Genomic DNA, 26111 nt, shown 5'->3' on the forward strand with positions numbered 1-26111 from the left:
ATAAAGCGTCGTGAGCAGAGTTTTTTTTATCAATATGAAGACTATTTTTATTATTCACCGTATATTACTTTCTACTGTTTAATCAAACTCACCGAGTTCAACAATGGTAGGATTTCGCTGATTCACCGAACGCCACTGAAGAGGCTTACCTGCATAGGAAGAAAAAAGAGAAAACGTAAATAGTATTGATACAGCACACAATCATGAATTGACGATATGATCAAACTCACAGAGACCAAAGAAGTACTCGCGGGTGCAAGACATGTAAGCAGGTCTAATGAATCATGCAAACTTATTTTCCGGATGTTATATAGTAAGAAAATTACATGTAAACTTTTGTTGCGATATAACGCCTCATTCGTAGAAGGCTGCTGCAGTTTAGTCCTCTGTCACTTCTAAGTCTATAAACTTTATTTGTTTTCTCCTCTCCCATATTATCGAAACCCTTCTTTTCGAAATTCATCTTCACATCAGTGGAGTACAGAACATTGTAAACAAATCAAGTAATCGTATAATGCTCCGAAACACAGCATAGTTTTCAGCCCACCTGCTGTCTTCTTTTTTTTAATACGAAAAACTGCCCTTTGGCATAGCAAACATACATAAAAACGACACAGGTTAATCACACATAGATAAACAAGTCGCACGCATGCATAATGTTAAACAGAGTTCGATGGAACGGTCCTCTTATCCACTCTTGTAAGTCCGGAGGGCGACCGGGACGGTGACCCGTTGTAAGAAGATAACGAAGGCGCGCTTGCTCTAGGCCCGGACACGACCAGAGCAAGTGTGTCACGTCAACGGCAGTTATAGGAGCATCACAAAAAGGACGGGTGGTTCCATACGCTGCGTGGTACTGTAGCGGCCAGTGGCTGGTAGCTGCCGGCGTCAGAGCAACCCCAACTCCAAGTCTCCGAAGCGGTACCTCCTCTAAGCGGGTAAGCCCACCAGGGAGGTCCGAACAACACGGTGGTATGAGTGCTCGTGTGGTGCGTCGGTGACATTCCTTTTGGCACAGCAGTTTACCGTAGTTGTCTTCGGGAAATGGTGGCAGTAGGTAAACTATGGCCGGAGAGCGAGTGGCAGAGTCCTCCTCTAGCTGAGCAGACATTGCCGCTCGTGGAACCCATTCGATGCGTATGTCCGTGCCAATGTTCCTTGCCAGCTGATGAATGGCGTCTGCAAACGCCGTTGATCGGGCCGCACGGTGGATGTCGTGAATTGCTTCCTTAGAATCGGTGCGAAGGACAAGCTGAGAGTACTGGTTCGTTTCAATGAAACGCCGCAATGCGTTGAGGCCGTCCCGTATAACGGTGAGTTCAGCGAGAAATGTCGGTGGTTCAGGCTCAGCTGCATCATCATCATCAGCAGCCTGACTACGTCCACTGGAGGACAAAGGCCTCTCCCATGTTCCGCCAGTTAACTCGGTCGTGTGCTTGCTGCTGCCAATTTACACCCGCAAACTTCTTCATCTCACCTGCAACCTAACCTTCTGTCTCCCCCTAACCCACTTGCCTTCTCTGGGAATCCACTTAATTACCCTTAATGACTAGCGGTTATCCTGTCTACGCGCAGAAACTTGGAGACTTGCAAAGAGGGTTCAGCTTAAATTGAGGACGACGCAGCGAACAATGGAAAGAAAAATGGTAGGTGTAACCTTAAGAGACAAAAATAGATCAGAGTGGATTAGGAAACAAACGGGAGTTGAGGATATCATAGTTGAAATTAGCTGCATACGTGCATGTTTGTCTTGCCTGTGGTAGTTGGGGGCACACCGAGGCGGTAGGAACCATGGCATTGGTGATACTGGCATCGACATATCTTACAAGAGTATCTGGTGTGTTGTCGGTGCGATGAAGACGGGAGACCAACGCAGTCACCTGGCCAAGTGGCTTGTTGTCCGTGAGCTGTGTACGCTGCCATGGAACAGTAGTGGCCGTAACGGTCGGAATGGGAACTGTGCATCCCATGCATCGAGCTAACGCTGCGACGCTTGGAAATGTTGTCAGTTTCTGTGCACGGACTGAATGGCACTGATGTACCAATTCATCAATCGTGTTTAGTTGTGATTCTGCTTGTCGAGTCGGAATCATCATCATGCGCGGACGCCCAGTGATCGCACGCATAGCTTCATGTATAATACTTTCGAGACGTGCCCATTCTACTTTTGTTCGATGGTGGAACTGGGCCTGGTACACAAGGCGTGGTTGAAGAACAGCTTTGACAAAGTGGCGTGCCATTGTGGTGCGTGCGCCATGCGATTGTTTGTCTTCTTAATAGGAAGAGTTTTTCCACTTTGATGGTATGCTGTGATTTTTAACAAAAAAATCTAGAAAAGATTCCATACGACTTTTCTTCATAACGGCAGCAAAGAGTCGTGAACAGCAAAAATCTATGATATCACAAATCGACCCATACAGAAGCAAAGATTCTGAATTATAACAATATAGCTTCTTTTCATAAAGGAAATAGCCGCACATATTTAAACACAGTAAAATTAAGCGCATTGACGTACGGTGGCATCTTTTTTTAAAAGGCATACTTCCGAAGTACGCTACATTTATGGCAAAGGTTGCTTTTTCTTCACGATTGGAATTGAGTACTCGCAAGTGGCTGTATACGTTCGATCCTTAGCTTTGAAAGGTGGCTGATATTTACTTGTGGAGCTTGAAAACTACCCCTAGTTCTGTAAGAAGAAGCGGCGCCCACAAGAGCACGCTCTGTGTTACGACCTTAACCCTATCACGGAGAAAAACAAAATGAGCAAGCAAAGTGCTTGAGCAGAAAAGCCAGCTAATCAAAAGACAGGAAAGCAACCAAGATAAAATGAAGGCTGCGTTGAAGCCTCTTTTCACACGGTGTTTAGCGGGCAGCATTTCAGTGGCGAAGCTCCTTAAGTCGTGGGTTGTGCGTCCGCGATGTAAGTAAGTAAGTAGTAGTAGTAGTAGTAGTAGTAGTAGTAGTAGTAGTAGTAGTAGTAGTAGTAGTAGTAGTAGTTAGCCACCTTCACGGCCGGACTAGAAGAGCGGAACGCACGCACTATTTTAAATTGAGGAGGAAACCCGCGCATGCTAGTCATAAATTAAAAAAAAAACGTTGTTTCTGATGAAATAGCCTACAGAGACGAGTATTGGTGGCTTAATCTCCAAATAAAATGGCCTTGAACTTAGTGCTTACTAAAACAAACTAGTAAAAGAAGGGCGCACTTTGAGCACTATCTCAACAAAAAGGTTTGCCACGTTAAACTCACTGGGTGTAACCTCCTTGGGTTTAAAAAAAATTTGCTGGAGTGGAAGCTCCTGCAATGCTGTGCCAGCAGAAGTGAAGCCAACTTTCACCCTCCAAACATCTCAGAAACAGCCTGTTTTCTGGCAGTGCCAGCTTAGACATCAAATGGCTTTGATTCGTTTGTCTAAAGGCTACGTTAAATATATACTAAAAGATAGTTGTTTCCGATAAAATAATCCGCAGAGACAAGTATCGGTGATTTATTCTTCCATTAAATTTGCCTTAAAGTGGAGGCTGACTAAAGAAAAAAAGTAACACAAGGACGCACTTTGAACACTATCCGACCCGAAAAGGTTGCCATGTTAAACTTCTTTAGCGTGGGAAAAAAACGCTTCTGCTCAACTGCCGAACGCCAATAGCTAATCATGCCCCTAGTAAGATGGCTGCCTCTGTCGCCAAGCTGGAAACAAAACAGATAAGATTGCCTTACATGCTGCGAAACAGTCTTGATGCACAGCAGTCCACATTGTATGGACTGGCTTGTATACGGAAGATATCATCGATATAACGCATCTCACAATGTCGCGTTATTGTTACTCTTTCTCTTGACAATGAACGATTTGCATCCATACGTTATTCAGACACAAATGCTTGCGTCATAGCTAAGGCGTACTGACGACAAGTATTCGCCTTAAGTGATTTTTCGAATTTGCTTCATATATGCCGTCTCCACAGAGGATTACTCATCCGTTGCTGCAGTTTTCGCGAACTAAAAGTGGGAGATCCCACGTACTGTGGGAATCGATGATATGCCAAGCACGAATGAGGAAGGTTGATATGTCACTTGGTTACGAGGCGGACGCAAATTATGCCATACATGACTTCCATGGCGTGATTATCATGTTTGCATGTGTCATTTACCTTCGTCGTCTATTCACGTCGCGGGATACCAAATTTAGTATCACGTGACGCAATATGTGGAGCTAGCGAAATGGCCGTGAGCACGCTTTGAGCGTAGCATGTGGCGATGCTTTACATAATACGCATGTCATCACTATAATGTTCGACGTGGTATTTACCTTCGACATCCATTCACGTCCCGTATTACAAATTTAGTATATGTGAAGCTAGCGAAGCGACCACAAGCGCTCTATGAGCGCGGCGTGTAGTCATGACTAGTCATAACATGAAAATCATGACATGCGTGTCATGGTTTCCTTGTCAGGGCCTCTCACTTACGTTTGCCATGCAGTCATGTTCTACAATACCAGTTTTACAAAATGTCGTGAACAACAGCAGCAAGACCATGAATTGTGAATCACAGCATTCATGACATACATTATTTCGATGGTTTGTCTAGAGAATCATGTTCATTATACAGTCGTGTTATGTCATAAAAATTTGGTATCGAGACGGCTAGGAGAGCTAAAAGTCGTTAGCGGCTAGACATACATACATACATACATACATACATACATACATACATACATACATACATACATACATACATACATACATACATACATACATACATACATACATACATACATACATACATACATACATTTACACAGACAGCCAGACCGACAGACAGACAGACAGACAGACAGACAGACAGACAGACAGGCAGGCAGACAGATAGATAGATAGATAGATAGATAGATAGATAGATAGATAGATAGATAGATAGATAGATAGATAGATAGATAGATAGATAGATAGATAGCAAGATAGATAGATAGATAGCAAGATAGATAGATAGATAGATAGATAGATAGATAGATAGATAGATAGATAGATAGATAGATAGATAGATAGATAGATAGATAGATAGATAGATAGATAGATAGATAGATAGATAGATAGATAGATAGATAGATAGATAGATAGATAGATAGATAGATAGATAGATAGATAGATAGATAGATAGATAGATAGATAGATAGATAGATAGATACGCTCAAATTCACCGAAGTTCACTAAGAAATCAAAAACTTATACACAACCGACAGACTATACCCCAATATATATCCGACGAATATATGCAAGATATGCCATAGTGAGGTTGCCACATTAAATCACATGCTCTGGGACTGCGCTAGAAATCCGCAAGGTGCTAAATCCGGAACCCTTCCGCCGCGGTTGGCCGCTGCCCTGTGCAGCCCGAGCCTCGGTGACCAACTCTGGGCCGTCCAGCAGGCCCGCGAGGCGGCGGTCAGGCAAGTTCTTGACGTCCCCACGCGGGAGACCTAAGGTCCGGTTGGCGAAAGCTCTACCGGACTTCCAATAAAGTTCTTACCAACCAACCAACCAACCGACAACGAGCCACCGCTATAGTTCCGGGGGTAGGTGTTGCGTTGTTTAGCTCATGGGCGTGGGTTAGAGTGCCAACCATACCACCCACAATATGATGGGTGCGACATGCAATAGCAGTAGCGTACTCGGCCTTCGGTGCACCGTAGGTTATCTAAATCCATCTAGCATGCTCCTCTACGAAGGGTCTCATAATGATTGGCCCACGAGAACGCAAGTTCGGAATTGTACGGTTAGTGAATGTGAACGACTGAAGTATCGACAAGTGTCATCATGCGTGGTGAACAGCCATCATGTGCAGGTACGGTGTTTCTTTCTGCCTTTCTCTCCTTTTTACTAGCCTCCTCCTCCACTTTCTAAAGCAAGTCAGGAAAGCAGAACTTTTTCGCCCCCACAACTTTAATTTTCTCATCACTCTGTTGTTCCCACAAAGCTTCAAACTTATTTCCGTATCCTCTTGCAGAGTAATTACGAAGACCTACTTTGTCGGCAAGTATGGAAGGATTTACTCTATAAAAATGGCGAAATAAAATAAATCTTGCGTATGAGTGTCAGTTTGCTTCAGTGTGTTTTCCGTATATGTCAAAGTTTTATACTCAGGAAAATACACAAAAAAAGTATTTATTCATGGCGCTTCATTTTTAAAATAAATGAATACTAGAGGAGCATGGCCACGAGATTTCAGCACGGAGATTTCACAGCTTGGACGTAGTAAATTTGCAGCCTTATTCATTTGCATGCAGAATGCGCAAATTATGAAGTGTTCGTTCATATGCAAAACTTAAGCAAAGTGGTACGAACAGCATCAGATGTATTGTCGGGCCATAGGTTTGTGTGGGCGTCAGGAAAGAGTACTTGTGGATGTACTGTGACGCAGCATATATGTAAACCCAAACTCACCAAAAGGAGAAAAATCATGGAATATAGCAAACAGCATGAAGTGACATAATAAAAGAAGACTTATTAAAAAAATCGCTCGCGCGAGAGGAACAGGCGGCAATTCATTGGTTTTAACAGCTTCGTTCTGACACGCCAGGGAATTAGGAAATGCGCGCGGAGGTCAGTAATGAACAACCAGCCTCTGTGCGTCCGAGCGTCGGTCGGAAGCAATTAAGCGACGGTTTAGTGTTGCTTAAAGAAGAAAAAAAACGAAAAGCGGACCTAATGAAATCGAACTTTCTTGCCATCAGATGCAAATGCCCACACCAGCACTGGGCAACACCGTTGTGTGTGATAGGTTCAGGCATGGCGCAAGACAGACATCTACAGCGCCAGCAGTAACGGAAGGGGACAAAAAAGCAAGTCTGTGATAGAGGAACTCTCCAGATGGGCGGCTCGTACGTAACCAATACCACCGCGGCCGTTCCCTAACGGCGACTGTTGGGACGTCGGCATCGTGCAGTCCACCGGCTTCCAACAAAGCAAAGCAAGCGGCGAGTAAATTAGGCGCAGCCTCCTACAACGGCGACCGATTTCCCCGATGGTTCCCCGGGAACGGCCCTGAACTTCTCGGGAAGCTGCACTCTCTCTCATACTAGCGTCTCACGGGCAGTTTGGCGAAAACGGCTTTCTTGACTGTGGCCCACCACCGCATTCGACGCAGCGCCTCGTATCCGTTACCCTAACGAGTAGGTCCGGCCGTTCTATGCCCCTTCCTCTTTGCCCCCCCCCCCTCTCTACCTTCATACCCTCGCACGCTTGCTCGTACCCCGAGCAATTTCTCTGCGGAAACGGTGTCACACTCATCCTCTGCCCATTACTTTCGCCCTCTCTTACATTCGTACAGAGGCTTCACCTTCGGTTCCACATCCTATCTCATTCGCGGCAGCCGCCATCTTAGCTCTTCCAGTAGGTGCAACACTCTACTTTCAGAGTACCTTCGGCTAATACAGTGTGGGAAATGTGAACAGCACTGAATGAGAAAACACGGAGAGAATATGGTGATCTGGTTCTGGCTTCTAGTATGTATAGCCAGGTCGAAGAGTCTCGCACTGACGTTGCGTGTAACGAACGCATGTTTCGGCTAGTTTCGGCCACACTGCTCTACGAATTGCACAATTACTTTCGTAATGCAGAAGGGCTGCGTGGGCAACGAACCAGCCTGTCTGGGCGGACAGACATGCTGTTGGTAACATATTCTAGTTAACTATAGTAACAATGATGCATGATATATAGGATAACTTTTGACAGATATGATATATTATATGATAACTGGTGGTTCTGAGTATTTATTCAGGCATGCATATTTCATCATGGTTTGTTCTACCTTGGTCTCTTCTTTTCTTTTATCTTTTTTTAACACGGGAGATTGTAAACTTATTTTGGGACTAACGGAATTCGGGCAATAATGCTGCCCTAAAAAATACCTTTGCCGATTTATCATAGTGGCGCCTGCATGCAAAATATAAAAAAAGACAGATTCCTTCAAAATAAACTGTAGCACCCCGAAATTATGTATTTGGTGCCGAATTCCGGATTACTTCACCTAAGTATATTTGCTTGGGCTACTTCATGATTAAGAACAAAACAAGAAAAGCAGACAAACCCGTAGCTTGTGGTGGAGAAAGAACGCGGATAACTTAACACAGTTAGTGGGCGAAAATGACGCACTCTTACAGTGTTTAAAATATGTCGACTCGCGACATGTGCACGAACAACAATCTTCTCTCAGTCCCTTGTAGGTTGTGTTTTTTGTTTTTTTGTTTTATTCACCTTTTTTACGATAGCTTAGAAATATGCTTGAGTATCGCATTCTGTGTGTTTGACCGATTCTCCCTTGTGTTAGGTCAATGCCGCGTTGCGTCTGTTTCTGTAAATAAATGAATAAATAAATGAATAAATAAATAAATAAATAAATAAATAAATATAATGTAGCCGTCTAGCTTTAGTGAGTGAGTGAATCTGTTGTAAAAGGACTAAACACTGAAATTAGTCTGTTAGGGTTGCCCCGAATTACAGAAAATATTGAGCATCTGAAATATACTTGCTTTACCATCAAAACTAATGCCCTAGAATCTGCATTTCCCCCAACTTTTAGAGTCGTACACCTGAGTACATCTCAGGCCCCACCTCAGCGTCTTCTGGAAAGCTTCCTCTTCTCTAACGTATTTTCTCTCCCGTGACGCCCACACTCACTCGCACTCTCAAGATTTAAAGTTGGTTTTGCCACACGTAGAGTAACATTGCGGAAAAGCAAATGCGACACGGATTAGCAGTGATGTTTCCTGCACTCGGTACGTGTACACTCTTTCTGAAGTTTCAACGAATGCACATTATTCAGTTCGCAATTAGCACTGAAAAAATTGTGTTGCGCAAATATTCCGATCCTCCCGAAACCTGTTGCAGTATGCCAGTGGCATTGCCAACAGGATTATTTGGACCTCCTCATAGGGACCACAGCCCAAGGTCACATATGCTTTGATGCCATGAAAACGCCGCAATATTTAGTAACCTTTCGCAATAAGCGACCAGACAATGAGGTTCTGCAAGAATTTAAAAAAAACGAATTATATATTTGTAATACCAAGCGTAATCGTATATCTCGCAGAATTATATGACTCGTAGCATTCGTATCTTAAGCTTTGTCTGGCATCAATAAAGAAGAAAAGTACTTTTATAAGTATTTTTTTCAGTTTCTATCGTTTTGGATGCAATTTGTGCCAGCCAGCGAATAGACTGAAGGCAATCGTCGTAGATGTGTCCTAATGTACAAAGCACTTCGTATATAGAGGGAAAATGTTTTGTCGTATTTATTTATAAGACTTGGTGTTTTAGTGTCGGAGTATTGTATATGATGTACTGGTTGTACTGCGACAACGCTGTTTTACTCATGAATATTTGACCCAGTTGTATGCTTAGTCTTTTCGAGTGATAAGCAGTAGTTGGTGCGATATTTGCCAACCAACATGCCTTTAAATCGTATCAAAAATAAGAACAATAAAAAAGATAAAACTTGAACTAGGGCCTCATGGCGCTAAAGCCGCTTCCTTCAAGTCTTCGTTTTCAACTGAATTTTAAAAAAAAAGGAACAAGAAATTAGTTCGAATGTAAGGCACTTATCGCAAGGGAAGATTTCGTATCTCGATGCTGTGGACACCGCGTAGTTGTGGAAGCGCATTTCACTCGGCTAATCTCGTCAGAATGCTGACGAGGGCGGTGCGTGTTTGCCAGAGACAACACAGCTGCCTGCAACTCGAGCGTGAGACTCTCATTAGCGAATGCTCTGGGACGCTTCTGTCTGAGATAAGCCAAGGACAATGTATTTGTGAGCACTGGAAGACAACTTGGCGCTTTTCCTGAGCCTCGAGCTGTCGGGAAAGGATATCAGTGCCCCCTAGCGACCCACATTCACTCACACGACTGCGCGCGTGTTGTCCTGGCTTTGGTTGATGCTATCTTGGCCGTTATTTTGAATTGTTCATTTCTCATATTTAACACTTGCCCTCGATCTCTTTCATTAGTTTAAAAAAACACCTGAGCTAACAAATTAACAGTATTTCGTTAACTGTCTGGTTCTTGGCCGATCCCCTAGCGCGGGTGTGTGCCACAGTTTTTAAGCTCTTCCTTCCAACTTGGCTGCCTTGCACAGCGCATAAGTTTAGTGGCTGGTCTTGTCCGTTTTGTTGTTTGTTCTTGTTCTCAATAAAGTGATTCTTTTTTTGTGGCTTTGCTATTTTGTTTTAAACTGGAACAGACGGCTCCAGGTGTTCGCTATATTGCAGGTATTCCCAGTTCTCGAAACCAGCGTTTTCTGAAGGCTTCTATTGGCAAGTACCTAGCGTTAACTAACGCGTGTTAGTTTGTTTTTGTACTTTTTATTCATTTTAAAACTTAATTTGTGTACTTATAGTAATATATGTCGTCATAAACGTGCGCAGGCTTCACCATCATGGAGGCGGGAGCAGCAAAGGGTTGTGACAGTGTCTCCTCTCTATTAAGTCAGAGTATGGGGAAGACTTTGCACCCTCCTCTCCTTTTATGTGACTAGAGAAAGCACCCCCCCCCCCCCCCCGCCTCCAGGTGCATGACTGAGCAGATTACGAAAAAAAAAAACTAGTAGCTCGCCCCAGTTAGTGTACCGTCATCTCCTACAAAACATACCGATAAAAAAAGACAGCTCTTGGATTTTGGAAATATCTGCACTGCTGATAAAACTTAACTCCTGAATGTATGGTAACGCTGTTGCAAGGTCGGGTATCGTTAGCGACAACGCTGCCGCACTTCATAAAATTCACGCAAACAGCGTTTCGGAGCTCCTGCATCTTGCATTCGCGCGGCGTTTCTGGGCATATTGATTCGTGTCGCGAGAAAACGAGACATTTCGAGTGCCATATGCGATCTCCTAGTTCGGAGGGACAATCAGTGTTTTCCGTCTTTTCATTGTAAGTTTATTAAACTCTACTTAAGGCAGAGCTACCATTTAATAAAAGGTCTGTTTGGAAATAAGCCCCGTCACGGTGGCCTAGTGGCTGAGGTATACTCGGCTGCTGTCCCGCAGGTCGCGGGATCAAATCCCGGCTGCGGCGGCTGCATATCCGATGGAGACGGAAATGTAGTCCCATGTGCTCGAATTCGAGTGCACGTTGAAGAATTCCAGGTGGTCGAAATTGTCGGAGCTCTTCACTACGGCGTCTCTCATAATCATATGGTAGTTTTGGGACGTTAAACGCTACAAATCAATCAACCGCTTGGAAATAAAGAAAGAATGCACATCGCTTGTATATGGTATTTTTGTGCGTTTGTTTGCACAACGAAAATGTGCTTTGACGTTCCGCGCTTGTCATGCGGAAACGCATGTCGTTCTTGTGAATTTTTTGACGTTGCAGAAAACACCTTGATCATACATGATTGCTTAGCGATGTGATATCTTTAAAGCAAATCAATAAAGTTCGAATTAGTTTTTCATACTAAGAAAGCATTTTTTCCGCTGTCCTAGGTCGTTTAGGAGAAATTCTTCCGTTATTTTTTTCAATTTTATTTTGTTATGCTGCACATTACTGACATTTCGTTCATTATTCGGCACAGGTGTCGTGCTAGTGTTTCACTAGTTCATGGTCAGGCATATGCGCCTCTCGCTAACACTAGGAAATAGAGTTATGTTGTGCAGTAAGGCGGCGAAAGCAAATTGTAGGGCCGAAACAACAGCCGCAGAAACAGTCTCGTGCCTTCTAGGTATATAGGCGCTTCAATCCTTCGCGCGCGAGAGCTTTTCTGAGAAGTACCCGAGAATCGCAAAATACGCTCTCAGAACTATTTCCTGTCACCGGCCTCCCATAAGTAGATTCCGCGCATAGCAACAACATTGATCGTTTCCTTTCTACCCAGTGCACGCACTATACAACACGCAACGTTACCTTCTCCAACTGGCCGCACCACGTTGCTGGCCACATGTCCTAGCACACCCTTCGTCCTTTCTACCTCACTTATCGTTCCTCCATCTCGACGTTCTTTATACTTATCTTTTTACTTGTAAATAGACATTCAACGTGATTCAATCTTGTCCACACTCTTTCGCGTGCTGCGGAAAACCTTTCAGAAACGTTTCGCTTCCTTGCACCCCTCAGCATTCTCGCCCCACTCGATAAAGCGTATTTAGTTTCCAGCTTCACCCGAAACTCCGCAAAGCACTTTCAAGGTCACCTTTTGAGTTCCCACAACGTATCCATTCTGCAGAGCTGATGCCTACAGGTTCATAACTCAACCCCTGCTTTCAAGTCTATCTTTCCGCCTGTATTCCAGTTTTGTCGTCCTTCCTGCTTAGGGTAGGACATTCCTCGGCAGTCTATCGTACATACATTTTCATTCCCCGCAGCTTTTCCCCTTTATATCTGCCATTCTAGGTCTTTCCAACCACGGAATGTAGCGCGCAACAATGCGCCACGGACTGCGACAACACAAAGCCGTTCTGATAGGGGAGAGAAGGAAACCATGCACCCTAGGTACTAAGCATTCCGCGCGCGCGTCTCTATTTTCTTTTCGTCCACGGCGTCTCCATTTCGTCTTCCCTTCCTTTGGGTCGGCGCAAATCCTTCGGAGACAGCTCGCCACCGCACGCCTTCGTGCCGTCGTCCCGCTATTCGTACGGCACGAAGATTGAGTGGCTCGCTACAAGGGACAAATAAAAAAAGGGGACGACTCCTCGCTGCGACGCACAATCCCGCAATCTCGGCGTTCGCAGAGCCTGTAGGTGTACGCCGTCTCGGTGACTCAGTTCGGCGCAGTGAAACCTATGTACCAACTGGGGAACGAAAGCAGCATTCTATGTCTCGTTCAGGAAGTGGAACATCGCTCGATGTACGGCGATAATCTGTACATCGCTTCCCGCATTTCAACCGGGCATTGAATGCTGTGGAAGTGGTGGGGGAGGATAACAATGATGCTCCTTTCAAGAATTTCTCACTTCTGCGTGGGCGCATGGACCGAACTGCGACCTCGCGCACCACTGTACGCAACAACGCATGCAGAAACACCATACGTGGATGGTAAAAGCGAGTGTAGTTGCCGGCTACCGCTGCACTGTTTGGCACAGTTTGTATGCGCGCGTGCTATCAACGTAGGACTAGATTCACCATGCGCAACTTTGTCTTCGTTGGTGACAGTTTCTGTGGAGGATACAGCTCACGGAGAGGCACGCACGCGAGGACGCCTCCATACATTAGGCATACAAACAACAATATACGCCCACGAATGTAACTTTAGACGCGCTAGACCTGGCTAGACCCGTTGGAGGGCTTAGCGGGGTGTTTGGATGTGCTTGCGTTTGAAACGCTTGCCGCGGCTTACGAAAGGGTTCGCGCCAAAGCAAAGTTGCGCCCCGATGCAGCGCGTTTCGCGTCTGAACGTAAACATGAAAATTCAGAAAACACGTTTAACTTACTAGGGAACGAGTATTTGCTAACTCAGTTCTAATTTTTGAGCAGCAAGTGGTAAATACAAAGCACAAGGACAGCATCACAAACGAGCCATACGTCTGCTGAGTGGACTCACAAAGGTAGATGAATAAACAAAAAAACTGGCACATCGTTCACTAGCCGTATTCAGCGGCACGAATTTATGCACGAGGATGATTCCCGCATTGCTGTTTTGTTGTATTGGATACATAGTGAGCACGTCGTCACACATGACTGCCGAGTGTGACCTGGAAATTCAGAATATTTGGGATATGGGGTGCAAACAAAATATAATGAGGTTTAAAGAAGTAATTACGCAAGTTCCATGTGAGAGTACGCATAGGGTATGAGGCTTATCGTATGAATGTAACATTGTTCCCAACTGACAACAACACTGCGAGAATGACAAAAGCTGCGGAAAATAATAATGGTTCGTTAGCCCGGGCACTATAGTTTAAGCTATCAGTCATTACAAATTTATACAAACTATGTGCTGCTAAGTGGCTTCTTTGCCAAAAACGCAACACATTCGAGGATCTGCCTGACTGTTATTTCTTGAAGCCGACAACACGTATTGCGTGTGTTAAGAAAGCAATCAATTTACGTTATCTTCCAGAATATTGTGATTATGCATGATGACCGAGTCAAATTAAATATGACGACAATGTATATTGAAGAAAATGCCGTACTGGACCTGTTTTAGGCATTTTATGTAACATGGTATGGTATACTGAATGCTAATATCTCTGATATAATTTAACTTGTTCCTAATGAAGATCCACCTTAGTTCGATATCTAGGGTTTAACGTCCCAAAACCACCATATGGTAATGAGAGATGTCGTAGTGGAGGGCTCCGGAAACTTTGACCACCTGGGATTTTTCAATGTGCATAAAAATCTTAGCACACAGGCCAGCAGCATTTTCTTCTCCATCGAAAATTCAGCCACCGCAGCAGGGATTCGATCCCGCGACCTGCGGGTAATCAGCCGAGTAGCTTAGCAACTAGACCACCGCGGCGGGCAATCCGCTTTAGTTCGCTAAGTTATTTACAAGTATGCTGGGTGGCGTTGTTAATGTTAACTGATATTGCCTTATTTCTGGTTTGTGCTGGCTACCCTCTTTTATAAGAGAAACTCTGTATGCTCTAGTATAAACTCAATACTTCAGTTCTCTGCAACAATGTTGCTCAACTTGCGTTGACTTGTGTTCGAAAAGCAGACAAACACACAAAAAATGGCAGCATATCCACGGAGTGAATGATGGAGAGTGGGGCGAAGCATTCGTCCGTCCATTCGTTCTTTCTTCCGTCCGTCCATGCGTGCGTCTGTGTGACCATCCTTGTACCCATCCGCCCGCCCGTGCGTGCGTCTGTTCGTGCGTCTATCCCTGCGTTCGTCCATGCATCCGCCCCTGCGTCCGTTCATGCGTCCATCCATTCATCTGTCTGGGTGTCCGTTCGTCCATCTATTAAACACTCCAAGTACCACCATCTCGCATCTTTTCATCATATATTCCCCATATAGAAGCACCGCCATCCAGCGGACATTCCAAGGACTAAACGAGAGGTGGCACACGCACACTTTCTTAGGGCTCGCGCTTCGGGTCTACTTCCCACCTTTAACCACCTCGAGTTCATGGTATATACTAGTTCACTGTATTCATGGCACTGCGACCCAACGCTCGCTAAACCTTTCTAAAACCAAGGAGGTTAGGCCCAGCGAGTATAACGTAGCAACCTTTTCCTGTCAGATAGTGCTCAATGTAGATGCCAATGGCTGCTAATGGGAAATGAGAGACAGGAGAATTCAGCTTTTACTTTCTTACGGCTTGCGCTTCGTATCTACTTCCCACCTTTAACCACCTCGAGTTCATTCATGGTATATACTAGTTCATTGTATTCATGGCACTGTGGCTCAACGCTCATTCATGGTATATGCTAGTTCATTGTATTCATGGCACTGTGGCTCAACGCTCGCTAAACCTTTTTAAAACTAAGGAGGTTACACCCAGCGAGTATAACGTAGCAACCCTTTCTTGTCAGATAGTGCTGAATGTACATTCCAATGGCTGCTAATGGGGATCGCAGCATGCGCGGTAACTAAAAGCCGAATGCTCCTGTCTCTCATTTTCGCTTAGCAGCCATTGTCATGTACATTGAGCACTATCTTTTATTGTTCAACAACGCACAGAAGAAATCCGTCACCGGCACCACCTTTGAGGTCAAAATGTTATACTTGTTACACACTACAACGGCTACGAGGAATGAACGGGTGCCGCTATAAGGAGCTTCGCCCCTAAAAAGCGATACATGAGAACCAAAGTACCTTCAGGAGGAAACTTTATACGAAAGCGTGAAATGGCGAGCTAAATTATTAAGGTAAAGCAGCACAGCGCAGTGAGGTGTGGTGTTGTTTTCCTTTTACTGCGCGCATTGGCTTGCGTTGTTTTTCTTGGGTGCGCCAAGAGTAAGGGCGCAATTTTGTACGGTATCCTTTCAATTAAGGATCACTGAACAAAAATGGGAAAGTCGATTGAAGTTTACGTGACCAGCATCTGTATCAAAGGCTTAACACACGACTGGAAATGTCCGCAAAGGCCTTCGAAAACTGAGACGCCATGGGAATAAGTTAGCAGACTTCCTTTAAGACAACATACAAAACATTGTGTCAGCACACACACTCGATGAGAATACTTTCGTTACCAAGCGTTTTTTTTATTTTTATTTAAATTTCAAACTAGAAAGAATTGCGGTTACTTCGCAGTGCCTGTACATAAGGTGGACAGTCCACACTACTCGTGTGTGGTGTGACCTGGAAGATCGTACCGTTGCTTCATACTATTTAGTTTCCTTAACTAAATCAAGTGAATGTCGGCGTTTTCTTCTCAGCACTCATCGGGACTCAGAGCACGCGATCAAAACGATACCTTACAACCAAAAAATAACCCTATGCTTTGCTGTAGGGCACGATGGTGAACTTGGGCGACTGGGACTTTACTTTATTAGAAAAGTTAGTCTCGCAGAACAACAACAACAACAACGACAACAACACACACACACAACACACACACACACACACACACACACACACGCACACACGCACGCACGCACGTGCGCGTGCACTGTGCGACGTGAAACTCGAAAATTTAGGGACAATAATTGCACGTTCTTTTGTTTCCAGCATATAGAGGTCATGTCAGATTGGCCTAATTTTTGCTGCAACAGTTACATCTCCGGATAGTGGGCTGGCTCAGAGTGGTCCCCGAAGCACAAATGTCCAAAAGCAGCCCGATGGCCCATCGTCTTCCGGCTTCCTTTTCCCCTATCCCACCCTCCCTCACTTGCGATACAGTTGTTTACCTGCCTACCTACCTACCTACCTACCTACCTACCTACCTACCTACCTACCTACCTACCTACCTACCTACCTACCTACCTACCTACCTACCTACCTACCTACCTACCTACCTACCTACCTACCTACCTACCTACGTATATATAAGAGTAAGCATTGCCTTCATCGGCCAGGTTTGCAGCGAGAGGATGTAGTTATTTCGAGCAATTGCTTTTACATGTCGTTATTGAGAATACACTGACGTCACATTTCAATCGGTGAGTACTGCAAACAAGTGCATATGTTTGTTGACAGTTTGCGTTCAGTCACGTTTTCTATGCAGTCACCACAGTACTATACAGTGGTTATGGAGCTCGGCTGCTGACCCGAATCGCTTTTCGATGCAGGCCAAAATACAAGAGGGCGTTTGCTGTGCTATTTCAGTGCAGTTTAAATAATCAAACCCACGTGACTGAAATTTCCGGGGCCCTCCACTACGACACACATAATATTTGTGCTGCGTTATTGGTACGTAATGCTCCAGATAATAATAATGACCTTGTTTCATATACTTTCCTCTATAGATTGTGTTTATTTGCGCAGAAAACTGTTACAACTGCACGGGGTTCCGATTCGCAAGGTAATCGACGCACAAGAAAGCGTGTTTGATAGACGTTGTGCTAAACGTGGAAAAACCAGGATGTTTTATGATAAGTGCTGTCACACTTGCAATGAAAATTCCTTGCAGTTTCACTCACTTTTAATTTTCATAAAGCTCTTATATTACAGTAATTTGACGGTGGACAGACGTGTATGTGACATCGCCGGGCGTGGCGAGCACATACTACGTATTCTTTCCACTGTTTTTCTATTCCTCATAGAAAAAAAAGTAGTTGTATGTTCACTGCAGACTGATCACCGTATACTGAGCCTACAAAGACTACGCAACACTGTCACCCTCGATCATCGACCCAGAAGGTAATGAATTCACTTCCTTGCCTAATTAAGTGACAACACTTTCTTTTAAGGCTGTCCGTAACTGCGGAGAGCAGTCCATGCATGAGCAAACATTCTTCGTAAACTGTGGTGTTCTGTTTTTCACCAGTCTTTTTATCCTATAACGTGTTTCTTTCCCTCCGTTCGCAGATTGCAGCGTACAGTATACAACCAGACGTTTTTTTTTTCGTTGTCGTTAACTGTCCTATCTCTCTCTTTCTCTCTTCATGAACCGTAATGTACAACGCGAGCACCCCCTCGTCTTTTCGGGATACCTTATAGATGCGCTATAGTGACGGAGCAAGAATCCCGTGCCCTCCACCTTTTTTTCTTTTGTCGTGTTCTCTGTTACAGAATCCTACAGCGCTGGTTTCTTGGAAACCACGTACTCAGCATATTAGGTATGCGCTTGAATTCTCAGTGTTCTTTCAGTGGAGTACATTCAGTTTACATTAAGAGCTGCCACACATTGTGGGAACGTTTGAGGAACCTCTTTCCTCACTTCCTATAACACGTGAGGAGAATTTCGAACGGGGATTCCCTCCGACTCGGTAAGGAAATTACATCTCCCGCTAAAGGGAACCATCTGTAGATGCAAAGCAGCGAGCGCTAACGCTTACGTCTGCGGTGTCGTAGACGCGGAGGCTCATCGGGCATTGCGCAGGAGAGAAACCTGGGGAGGCGCAAAGCACGCAGTGATGAACCGGTGGGAAGTATTTTATGACATATGCAAAGGCCACCTTACCTTCGGACTTCAGGAAAGCTAGGTCGACGTCAAAGAAAAAATTTTCGAAGGGTGGGTGGGAAATTTGAACCACTTTTTTTTTATTGTTCGTGTGGGCGATCATTTGCGTCCTTGTATATATTCAAATGCGAAAAAAAAATTCAGGAAGGAAGGTAGTAGAATGGGGGCGGGTCGAACGCCCCCAATCACAAAGTCCCCAATCACCCTTGGCTACGCCAGTAGATAAAATGTTCTTCCCAGCAAATATTCTGGCATCAGGGCACGCCAAGGTTGCGCTTCCTAGACAATAAAAACAGCATCACAACATTGTCTCACGCGTGTTCATCAATATGGGACTCCATTCGCGCCGTTCCTCGAAGGTCTTTTTCGGACGACCCGCGCGTGTCAAGACATTGCCGCCAACGTGAAAAATGAACAATGCGGTTTTATGTCGCTTCATTGGCATGCGCCTCGCACTTCTCTGGGCGTTGGTTCTCTCGAAACGTTCGGTGGACGGTCGCGTGCGGAAATGTAGAATTTTGAGGACATCGCGATGCTCGAAGCGTGCGGCCGTTGCCATCGAACCTTGGCGCCTCTTTTTGTGTTCTATGTGTTCATACTTTTATTGGATGTTTAAAATATGACTCGGTCGAGGTCGAGAAGGTCATGATGGCCCTTGTTGTGTTTTCGTCGCAAAAGTATATTTCTTTGTCTGCGTTGACGCTTTGATGACCCGGTGTTGCATTATGTATCCACTTTCAGACGGAGAAACTTTCTTAAGAAAGTTATTTTAAAAGGCGCATTTTCTGAACAAGAGGCCGTCGACTCCTCTGAGACTGCACAAAGCACTGTTTTAAAAGCATACAAACAGAGAAGAAAGAACATAATAGCTCGTGTGCTTTATTGAAGTATCTGGAAAATTATAAGCAGCTGGAAGGACTCTTGGGACAGGTGCTTGCCAGAGATGTATTAGGTAAGCGATTCTCATATATTCATTAGGCTCCAAATTCATTTCTCGCGACGACAGCGCTAGATGAGGCCACCTACTTTACAATGGCTACATTTCTTGCAAGCAGCCACCAAAGCTAACGCACACCCACGTACAACATTGGACCTCTAGTGCTGGGTCCCTCGTCAGTTGAAATCAATGTCATTACTTGGCCTCGTAAAGCTGCAGGCAGCGGATGAGCGGAAAGAGTTGTCAGATACATCTTGGTAGTACCGAGGCGACAATCAACTTCGAACAGGAACAATGAGAGCGAAGAGAAAAATGAAATGAGGCGACGTCAACCACACGCACGACCAGTTTGCTATCCTGTGCCGGAGCAAGTGACAGCTACTTCGCAACAAGGATTGTAAAATTAAGGTAATTACATCGTGTGACAACATATATACTACAATGAGCGAGTACAAAAGGAAGACCCAGAGGATTATGCAATATTTAGGCAAACAAAAAGGGCTATACAGTGCATAAAAATTGCATTATATTTGTTTCTTCTCTGATGCAGTTTTTTGTACTTTATTTTTGTCATTTTTCTTTACCCCCACCTCTACTCGATGCTCTTCTGGAGCCTGTAGGCTAACATAATACTTCTCTCCGTCTGTGCAGACGCAGAATTTCCGAATCGTATTGGCCTATAAAGCCTTGTACCCTGCATAAACCGGACCGTTCGCCTGAAAGCACGTATACATGCGCCGACCCGAACGCACCTTCCCCCATTCAGTTCTCCTTCTTTCCTGCGCTCTCCTCCTCGACGACGTAGTTTTCACCGCGTGGTGAAACGGAACGTGTGTCTCCGCCGGACTCGATATATATCGGCAAAGATAATCCCGCCTCAATGCTCAGCGTTCGTGCGCTTATACATGCCCATAAATCGACGCAAGCCTCCCACGCCCTTTCGGTGCCCTTTTCGCATCGGAGTATAGATAGGATGGTACTGCTCTTTCTTTTTCGTGCCACAATTCCCGTTTTCTTGTGTTGTTTTGCTGGCGCTCTTGTCGACGACAGCGCCGTCTGGATCACGTCGACGTTGTCATCTTCGACAGTGGTGGCGTCGAGGTGCCCGGAAGTCTGAGCCGCGCCTCCTTTACGAGCTTTGTCGCGTGGTAGACGACGCTGCGTTTTTTTTTTTTCTTGCTCCCGCCCCCTCCTTAAAAAAAATCGTTTCAAGGCTGCCGCTTCGCGAGGAAGCAGAAAAATCGGAAGCCCATCGGAAATCTTTGCACGGGCGCCGACGACGCACCCCGCCCTGGCTGCCGCCACTTCCCCTATTTGCCGTCCCAGCAGATTGTGGAGGTCCGGCCTTACGCGCTTTTGTGTCCTTAGACTGTTCACGCGCTCAGCGCTGCCATTGCGTAGTACCGACGTGCTCTATGCGTAGAGAGAGAGAGAGAATAAATTGAGAGAATGGCTGGAAGGTCAACCATAATTGTAACATCTGGTTTGCTACCCTGCGTACAGTAGCGCGCATCGTAATGGGGAGAAAGCGTGAAAATAGTGCCAGGTGATATGAAGAAATTGTGAATCGTTGAACATATTGCGTTGTCTTGCTCATACACAAACACTAAAGATGTATGTATTGAGCGAAAATAAGAGCGGAAAGTACATGTGAGACAGAGAGTGACGCCGACCATCAGAAAGGGGAAAGAAAGGCAGAGAGGTGAGCCAGGCCAAGCTGCGCCTGGTTTGCTACCCTAACCAGGAGTCGGCTAACAGACCAGGAGCATAGAGATGGCAATCCCCAATCAGACTTCACGCCTGTGCAAATACTAAAATCCACAAGGTGCGTTACTATGTTAGTGATTGGAACAACTCTATTGACGATGCGGCATAAAGAGGAAAGCGGTAGAGAAAATGAGATTTCGCAGCGCCGCGTAGCGAAACTGAAAACTTCTTGAAAGAATGCATTCAGTCGATTCTTGGTTCCCATATTTTTTCCAGCTTCTTCGAGTGTTCCGTCAATCTTCTTTTCTTCTTTTTCTTTTTTAGGACAAAAATTTGTGCGTTCAAACATCGATGTCTGTTTGGTTTGCTTTGTTATACTCGCAAGCACTCGACAAGGCCAACGTGATGCACGAGGCCGGCGGTGACCACCGGGGCATCGTCATCAACCGGCTCGCCAGCAGGGGTACGCTGATCTGTCAATTTTAAATGCGAAGCATTTCTTTGCTTTCCGTAAGCACGTGGAACGTCTGTCTATCTATCTATCTATCTATCTATCTATCTATCTATCTATCTATCTATCTATCTATCTATCTATCTATCTATCTATCTATCTATCTATCTATCTATCTATCTATCTATCTATCTATCTAGCCTCCTACAACTTTAGCTCTCCTGACCGTGTCGAAAATGCTATCGTTAGCAAACTTGGTGACGCATAACATGACTGTATGAAGAACATATTTGACTAGTCAGAACATGAAAATCATGATAAGTATGTCATGAATGTCATAATTTACATTTCATGGTCCTGCCACTTTTGCGGTGGTTCCGTTCACATGGCATGTTGCAAAACTGGTATGGTATGGCATGATTACAAGGGGAACACAAGCAACAGACCCTAAAATGAAAATCATGACATGAGTGTCATGTAACAACTAGACTACATGCCACGCTCATGATGCGCTCGCAGCCATTTCGCTAGCGTCACATATACCTAATTTGGTTTTACAGTACGTGAATGGATGACGAAGGTATGTGACTAATGCAAGCATGATAATCATGAGATACGTGTCATAGAACAACATGACTACATGTCACGCTAATGATGCGCTGGCGGCCGTTTCCCTAGCTTCACATGTACCAAACTCGGTAATAAGCGACGCCAACGGACGACATAGGTAAATGACACACCCAAACATGATAATTACGACATGCGTGTGATGTAACGACATGACTACATGCTACACTGATGATGCGCTCGCAGCCGTTTCGCTAGCTTCACATATGCAAAATTTGGCATTACGTCACGAGAATGAATGACGAAGGTATGTGACTGGTACAAAAATGATAATGATGAGATGCGTGTCATGTGAGAACATGACTACATACCATAGTCAAGGCGCCAATACGTTTCGACGTGACCCGGTGCACATGCTCGCCGGCGTTCATTTCGTCGCTTCACGCCAGTGTTGCCACGCCATGCGCCAGTCCTGCCATATACTCGCAGGTGCGCGCGACGCTGTGTTGCTTTGACGCATGTGCGTTTCAGCGCGTCCGGCGTTTCTTCGTCACAAAAAGAGGGGGACGCAGTGTAGTCTTGGTAACGCATGGACGCAAAATGCAGTATGTCACATTTCATGCTGGTTGCCGTCGGGCCGCGCCGACGGACGCTGGTCGCGCCTGGCGTCAGACTTACGTCAGAGTGCTCGCGTTTTGCTAACGTAGCGTCGCTGTGCTCAGCGTGCACGTGCGTCAACGCTACATTAGAGTATATCGGGCCCTTAATGATGCGCTCACAGCCATTTTGCTAGCTTCACGTATGCCGAATTTGGTGCTACGTGACGTCGATGGATGACGAAATATATGACTGGTGCGAACATGATAATCCTGACACGCGTGTCATGTAAGAACATGACAACATATCACGCTCATGGCGTGCTCGCGGCCGTTTCGCTAGCTCCACATAAACTAAATTTGGTATCACGTGACGTGAATAGATGACGAAGGTAAACGAAACATCCCAAAATGAAAATCATGACACGGAAGTCACGACATCAGTTACCTCCACATCGTAACGTTGTGCTGATTTTAAAGTGACATATCAACATTTCTCCTTCGTGCTTCGCATGTAATGGATTCCCACTGTACGTGGGATCTGCCAATTTTCTGTTCTTTCTTCTTCTTCTTCTTCTTCTTCTTCTTCTTCTTCTTCTTCTTCTTCTTCTTCTTCTTCTTCTTCTTCTTCTTCTTCTTCTTCTTCTTCTTCTTCTTCTTCTTATTCTTCTTCTTCTTCTTCTTATTATTATTATTATTATTATTATTATTATTATTATTATTATTATTATTATTATTATTATTATTAATAATATTATTATTATTATTATTTGAGGTTTTCGTCCCAGAACCATGACATGGTTATGACAGACGCCGTAGTGGAGGGCACCAAAATTTTACCATTTGGTGTTTTACAGCTTGTGTTCACATCATACAGCACGCGAACCTTAGCGCATGTTGTAGCGCATGTTGTAGTAGTGGTAGTATCTCATGAGGTTCCTGTCACCTCTCAGGTTCTTTCATCCTGATTATTTTTTTTAGTTCTCGACTGGAATTGGGATGTGTTGTGCTTTCGACAGGCAGTTTTCTATTCTACCGTGCTTATTTCTTCCATAAAATTTTTTCAACTCACTACACCGCATTTTCTGCATGTTCAGTCGACGCTTTTAATCAGTAACATTATTGTACTCGTAATGTGCGCACCCAAGTATGATTTTATGACATTATTCTGTGGCTAGCGGGCTGAGTTAGACTTTGTTCAAACGATTAAATAACTGTTTAAATAAATCATTGAGAAAAATTTTGTTCGGAGTTTTATCGATCGAAAAACAACAACTTAAACTTGAGTCCTGCAGTAGCTATAAAAAGACTCGGAATAATTCTTGTCGCACGCGTTTGTTTTTGCACGCAATCACTTTACGGAGTTCGAACACCATAAAACAGTGCTCGAACAGTGGCAGCTGCCCTACTGGGGCTGAAGTCACCTCTGGATGCTAACCAGCAATGCACTGTAGTTACTCAGCTAACACTGAGAGAAATAAGTGCATTGGAGTAGAGCTGGCTCTTCTGAGCACAGAACCATGCAAAGGGGCAATGCTGTAAGTGTGCGCGTTGTAGATATGTGGACGCAATTGTAGCGAAAATATAATGGCTAATTTTTCTTCAATGGAGATATTATCATTTCTTTGTCCTTTAATCCAATCTATACGTGTGCGTTATATAATAAAATTTTTATTGATACTCCCAGATGTGTTTATGAACAATTAGCTTGCTAATCCAGGTGTCTGGCTATGCCTACAGCACAGTGGGCCAAAAACTATATGTATTGCGCGAGCGCACGCACAGCACACACACACACGACGCAGGCTTCCCCCTCTCTCTTGAACCTACACGCAAATAAAACACAGACAAAGAAGTTTACGAATTTGAATGTTTCATTAAGGTCTTTTTTCTCTACAAAAATCGGCCGAGCTTTTTTTTTTTTTTTTTGAGTGTTGCGCAGACAGCACTCTTTCTTTGGTTGAAGGATTACTCCAGCACCATGCTCCAGCGGCGTTGCAAATGCTGTGTTGCCTTTAAAACCTGACACTTTAAGCGGTGTGGTGGTGTCGACCACACGTGATCATGCAATTCATGTGAATACGAAGGACGCTTGGGTAACGCAACCAGTGTGTTCGTCACACGATTCGATTGAATGACAAGCTTGGGCCTCTCGCTTGTCACCGCGGGAAATGCGAGTCTGTAGAGGGCGAGCGTGATGGTGTGACGTATTGCGACATCGCACCCGTTTCTGCGTATTTCATTCCTCTTCAGCCGACTTCTTCGATGTTGTACGAAAGGGGCGTTGTATAATTTGGAGAGCAGCCAGAGCTCAGATATTGGTAATCTTCATTTAAATTGTGCTATTTTCTTTCTTTACTGCTTTCAGGCGTGAGGTTCCCAAAGTCGTGGGTCTGCCCCTCCTGTACCTCGTTACACGACCGCCTAGTTCGATGACTCGCTCAGCAGGTGCGGACGGATGAGTGGACGGATGGATGAATGGATGAATGGACGGACGGACGGACGGACGGACGGACGGACGGACGGACAGACAGACAGACAGACAGACAGACAGACAGACAGACAGACAGACAGACAGACAGACAGACAGACAGACAGACAGACAGACAGACAGACAGACAGACAGACAGACAGACAGATGGATGGACGATTCACGGTTTACCAATAAAACCGTCCGAAGCTTCACCCCATATATCATCATTCACTTCGTGGATATGCTGTGACTTTTTTCGCCTGCTTTTTAATTTTTTTAGCACAATATGGAGATACAGCAAAGCAACGAGAACATGCTCAGGAGGCATGTGCGCATCATTCACTTTATTTGAACAGGCTCTCACTCCAATCTTTTTATTGCTGAAAAGTGCCTCATTCCAAAGAAAATGTGAATTCGGAGTTGAATAAGTTGATGCCATCAAGAGCACAATTTCTTTCATAGCGAAATGTCACACAAATATGCACCAATATGTCACACCAATATGCACTCTTCCCTGTTAGCCTGTGGTGTTTTTATTCTGTTTTATTTCTTGTTTCTTCGACTAGATGTACAGTTGTAATTTGCAATTGTTTAGAGTAGTCTGTACTGTTCATTCTTATTTTTTCCCGTGTTCAAATGTGAAGATGACAATCTGTATAATTTCTTCGCACTCCTGTATGAGCCTGTTAAGGCTTACAGTATCAATAAAATAAAATAAATAAATAAATAATAAATTGGAGAAGACTAGTCTGTGCACCGATATAGAAGTCAGAGTTCGGCTCGGGCTAGTCACCCAAAGCAAACCAAAATCAAACTAGTGAATACAATGCAGACGCACGTAGTACCTGCTTACGCTGTAGCATATTGACGGGTACG

The 26111-nt window shown here is 44.7% G+C and overlaps 1 long non-coding RNA gene across 1 annotated transcript; it reads left to right on the forward strand.

Annotated features, from left to right (window-relative positions):
* Window positions 1–783: 783 nt before the first annotated feature.
* On the forward strand, window positions 784–26111 carry LOC142786806 (uncharacterized). Its single transcript, XR_012889164.1, has 3 exons — window positions 784–938; window positions 21534–21611; window positions 25131–26111. It is a non-coding gene; the product is annotated as an uncharacterized LOC142786806 (long non-coding RNA).

The sequence above is a fragment of the Rhipicephalus microplus genome, unplaced genomic scaffold, assembly GCF_043290135.1.
Source record: "Rhipicephalus microplus isolate Deutch F79 unplaced genomic scaffold, USDA_Rmic scaffold_32, whole genome shotgun sequence".
Taxonomy (NCBI): Eukaryota; Metazoa; Arthropoda; class Arachnida; order Ixodida; family Ixodidae; genus Rhipicephalus; species Rhipicephalus microplus.